The following is a 5953-nucleotide window of genomic DNA, read 5'->3' as shown; positions in this document are numbered from 1 at the left end:
GTGATGAGCCCTAATACAGGCATAGCTAACTGTAGGATGAGTGGCTATGAGTAGCCATTAAATTGAAGGGATCCTTCTTTGGGGTTGTGGCCTATTTCAAATATAAGGGACTGATTTGGGGGACCTGAAACTCTGCAGTTGTAAGTTATTTTCTTGATAGTAAACTTCTGTGTATATACATACATATGTTTCATTGGTTTTACTTCTCTAGAAAACCTGCCCTAAGATACCTGGCATAGTAAACCATGCGATTGTCATAGATTCAAAATGGTCACTATTAGTCCATTTCAGCTCACCAATGACGAAGATATTGTTGTTTATGTGTTTCATTTCATTTTTAACAACTTCAAATTTTTGTGAGATATGAGAACAGATTTTTACAGCAAAGGAGATCTGTTTAATCACAATATAAAATGAGAGTAAAGGACTTTACATTGAATGTGAGGTGTGATACTGTAATAATGGTGAACATATGGCTTGCAACTATCAAAACCATAGGCTTCTACAACACTAAGAGTGAATGTTAACATAAACTATGGACTTTAGCACTTAATGTATCAATTTGGGTTTATCAGTTATAAAACAAAATGTACCACATGAATGTAAGATATAGGAGAAATACCATGCAGGGGGAAATAGGGCATGTGGAAACTCTTTTCTGTACAAATTTTCTGTAATCTTAAAATTTCTTCAAGGAAAGTGTATTTTAAAAAGTCTATGAGTTGGTTCTGACTCATAGTGACCCTATATAGGGTTTCTGAGGATCAGCTGGTGAGCTTGAACTGCCAACCTTGTAATTCAAACTGACTTTGCAGCCCAAAGTGTTAACTCACAACACCACACCAGAAGGTAGACACATTTTTTTTTGCATGGCAGGAAAGGTAGTATACAACAAGAGGGAGGCTGATAGATGAATGCTCAAGGCTGGTGAAGACAGGGAGGAATGCAAGGCTTTATAAATAAATAGTGTTTATATACAACCCGCGACAATGGTGTTCTACAGGTAGATACATGGAAACGGACATAGAATGAATGGATACGGGTGGGAGTATACAGTGGTTCAAGCTCAACACCTGCTCCTTGGAAACCCTATACAGGGTCGCTATGGGTTGGAACGGACTCAATGGCACTTACCAACAACAACAACTAGATCAAATAAAGACCAAACACCAGAGGAATTGTGGGATGACATCAAGAATATCATACAGGAAGAAAGTAAAAGGTCATTAAGAAGACAAAAAGGAAAAGACCAAAATGAATGTCAGAAGAGACTCTGAAACTTGCTCTCCAGCGGAGAAAAGCTAAAGCAAATGATAAAAATGATGAGCTCTGGTGGCGTAGTGGTTACGAATCGGGCTGCTAATCTCACGGTCAGCAGTTTGAAACTACCAGCTGTTCCATGGAAGAAAGATGAGGTTTTCTACTCCCATAAAGATTTCCAGCCTCAGAAATCCTGTACAGGGTCACTATGAGTCAGAACTGACTCCACGGCACATAACAACAACAAAAGAGCTGAATAGAAAATTTTCAAAAAGCAGCTTAAGAAGACAAAGTAAAATTTTATAATGAAATATGTAAAGACATATAGTTAGAAAACCGAAGGGAAGAATACACTCAGCATTTGTCAAGCTGAAAGGACTAAAGAAAAAATTCAAGCCACAACTTGCAATAGTGAAGGATTCTATGAGCAAAATATTGAATGATGCAGAGAGCCTCAAATGAAGATGAAAGGAATACCCAGAGTCACTGTACTAGAGATAGTTGATGTTCAACTATTTGAAGAGGTACCATATGATCAAAATCCGATGGTACTGAAATAAGAAGTTCCAGGTGCACTGAAGGCATTGGTAAAGAACAAGGAACCAGGAATAGATGGAATACAAAATTAGATCTTTCAACAAACTGTTGCAGAATTCACTCATCTATGGCAGGAAATTTGGAAGACAACTACCTCACCAATTGACTGGAAAAAAATCCATATTTGTGCCCATTCCAAAGAGAGGTGACCCAATAGAATGCAGAAATCATGGGACAATATAATATTCCAAGCAAGCACAATTTTGCTTAATTCAAAATAACTGCAACTATAACACTGACAGAGAACTTCCAAAGGTTCAAGCTGGATTCAGAAGAGAATGTGGAATTAGGGATATTATTGATGTTAGATGGATCTTGGCTGAAAACAGAGAATACAAGAAAGATGCTAACCTGTGCTTTATCGACTACACAAAGGCTTTCAATTGTGTGGATGACAAGCTATGGACAACACTGCAAAGCATGAGTATTTCAGAACCCTTAATTGTGCTTATGAGGAACCTATACATAGATCAAGAGGCAGATGTTCAAACAGAACAAGGGAAAACTGAATAGTTTACAGTTAGGAAAGGTGTGTCCCAGGCTTGTATTCTTTAACCATACTTAGTCAATCTCTACACTGAGCACATAACCTGAGAAGCTGGGTTATATGAATAAAAATGTGGCATCATGATTGGAGGAAGACTCATTAACTACTTATGATATACAACCTTGCTTGCTGAAAGTGAAGATTTAAAATACTGATGAAGACTCAAGACCACAGCCCTCTGTATGGTTGCACTTCAACATAAAAAAACATAAATCCTCACCACTGGACCAATAAAAAACATCCATATAAATGTCCAAGGCTTTATTTTGCTGGGATTAACCATCAACACTAATCGAAGCAGCAGTCAAGAAATCAAACAACGTATTGCATTAGTTAAGTCTGTTGCACAAGACCTATTTAAGTGCTCAAGAGCAAAAATGTCAGTTTCAGGATTAAACTGGGCTTGACCCAAGCCATGGTATTTTCAATAACCTCATATGCATGTGAAAGTTGAACCGTGAATACAGAAGACTGTAGAATTGATGCATTTGAGTTATGATGTTGGAGGAGACTATTTTAAGTATCACAGAATGCCAAAGAACGAACAAATCTATATTGGAAGTACATCCAGAACGCTCCTTGGAAGCCAGGATGGCCAGACTTCATCTCTCATACTTTGGACATATTGTTAGGAGGGACCCGTCCCTGGAGATCATGTTTGGTAAAGTGGAAGATCTGAGAAAAAGAGGAAGACCTCCAGCGAGATGGATTGTCACTGTGGTTCAAATGTAGTAATGATTGTGAGGAAGGTGCAGGATTGGGCAGTATTTTGTTCTGTTGTGCATGGGGTCACTATAAGTCAGGACCCACTCGATGGTACTTAACAATTAGGTCAAATAATTTCACCCATGATCAGAACTTTTTTCTCATAACTAAAACAGTTGAATAAAATTTACCACCTTATCACAATTTTTAGTTCATCTCTCCCCAAAGGGATTGAGGGGAATATATTTTTGCTCTGATCTTCTCTGGAGTCCTGCCATGGTGCTATTGGATAAGCACTGGACTGATTGCTGTTTGGTGGTTCAAACCTATGTGCTGCTCCTCAGAAACACTGTAAAGGGTTGCTATGAGTCAGAAATGACTTGATGGCCCTTAACATGTTCTTCCCAATGCTAACTATAATGCTAGATGGTTCTAGTAATAATAGAGTGCTTACTTTATTATAGGCACTGTATTAAACATTTTATGTATAAAATCCCATATAATTCTTACAACAGTCCTAAGAAAGGTACTATTATAATCTTCATTTTACAGATAAGGAAACTGAGATGTAGAAAAGTCAAGTAACTTGTCCCAGGTAACACAGATGAAAATAACAGACTAGGATACAAAATGTCTTCAGTTCATATTTTTAACTGTTATACCATGTATTTTTAATGGCAATTGCATACACACTAATGCAGATTAGTTTCAGATGTCCTTTGTGACATTTATATATTCAATGCCACTTAATAAATATAAAACAAAACTAAACCATTACAAAACTCACAATAATTTTCATATCAATTTGCAACCTATTCACATTACCATATACTTTTAAAAAGGAAAAGTGTAAGCATTTAAATATGTTGATAAGAATTATAATCTCATCTAGTAATTTTTAAGAGGGCTACTTGTTTAACAAAATGGCTTATATTGTATCCAAATTTTGAATAATACTGTGAAATGGAGTATTACCCTTCTATATTGTGGCGCTGTGGGTTAATGCATCAGATTGCAAAGCTGTTTGAACTGCAAGGTTGGTGGTTCAAGCTCACCAACTGCTCCTTGGAAATCCTATACAGGGTCACTATGGGTTGGAATTGGCTCGCTAGCACTTAACAACAAATTTATCAATAGTATGAAATTATATGAAGAAATCAGAATGGTCTTTGAACTTTTAAAATCTATTACCTCCCAGTCATTAGATATTTCTTTAAACACTAGAAGAAAGTTGAGTTCAAGTTTGTACCAGGTCAAGTAAAGCAGAAACTTAAAAAACCTTTTATTGAATCAAGAGGCATTTCTACTTACTTTCTTTTCAATGAAAAATAAAGCCAGTGCTACCTTCATTTTCATATTTATTTGAATTTATGAAAAGAATTGAGGGCACTAATTCTCAAAGTTAGCTGATCATTGGAATTGCCTAGCTTATACCTACATACCAAAGAAAAATACTAAACCCACAGCTGTGGAGTGAATGGAAACCCAGCAATCTTACGGGACAGAGTAGAACTGTCCCATAGGGATTCCAAGGCTATACTAATCTTTGTGGAGGCGGTCACATCTTTATCCCATGGAGTCACTGTTGGGTTTGTACTGCTGACCGTCTGATCAGCAGAGGATCGCTTTAACCACTTGCCTTCAGAACTCTTACCACCTCTCAAAATGCAAATTTAACTAGTACAAGGTAGGCTTTGGGTATATGGAATGTTTTAAAACTAGTCAGGTGTTTCTAAAGTACAGCAAAATTTGAAAACCATTAGCTTAGAAACTGTCTCCTCGTCACAGAGGTCAGTCTTCAATTTCTTTGATTAGAGTAGAAGTATTTTTATTTTAGGGGAGCATGGTGGCTGTGTAAAACAAAAGCACTGGATTGCTACTAGAAGATTTGTGCTTTGAAACTATAAAATGAGGCTCTCTGCTCTCACAATGATTTACAATCTTGGACACTTTATACAGGGTCACTATGAGTTGGAACCCACTTGATGACATTGAACAACAAATTTCTATTTTAAGGGTGTATCTCCCTTGATTAGAAAATAAATACCACAAGGTTAGCGATTTTCTGTTTTTATTCATCACTGTTTTCCCATATCCGGAGCAATGACAGGTACATAATGTGGTGCATACCTATCTTTTGAATGAATACATGATTGCTTTATACTTCTCTTTTGTCTCGATTTTTTAGTAAATGCATAATAATAATAATTCAAAGATATTTACTGAAAAAAAATGAATGAATCAATCTATTGGGATAAATGTTTTTAGGCAAAAACCATAATCTTATACATAAGGAGGCTTAAAAAAATTTGTGGAAAAATGTAAAAAGATAATGGAATTTGCCCATGAACTTTTTTAAGACCCTTGGATAAACACACATAATACATACACAGACACAACTTAAAAAAATATAATAAATATATCAAATTTTGAAAGATAATATACAAAAGAGTGCAATTTTAGCAGTTGAGAATTCATTGTTTTCAAATATTTTTCACATTCTTATGCTATAAAACAAAGAAGTGACCCTAAACAACTAACTCTTCAGTTAATAGTCAAGCACTCATGTGCTGGTAAATTTCTTTTGAAATAGAATTACAGATTAATCTTGACAAACACATATCAGCTTTCAAAATGTAAGTAAATGAACTCCTCCTTACATCTCCATAGTTGTATAAAAAATGAGTTTCTGGTTAAAATATTTGGATTAGTTATTTTCTTATTTGTTCTCAGTTCAGATCCAGTATTTTAGGAATAATCTCATATGGAAAAATGCAGTTATAAAATCACTTTGGGCACTTCTTTATATAGTATTTAGTTAGGAAAATCATAACAGACCTATTT

Source organism: Chrysochloris asiatica, unplaced genomic scaffold (assembly GCF_000296735.1).
Source record: "Chrysochloris asiatica unplaced genomic scaffold, ChrAsi1.0 scaffold00048, whole genome shotgun sequence".
Lineage (NCBI taxonomy): Eukaryota > Metazoa > Chordata > Mammalia > Afrosoricida > Chrysochloridae > Chrysochloris > Chrysochloris asiatica.
This window is presented reverse-complemented; position numbering follows the sequence as displayed.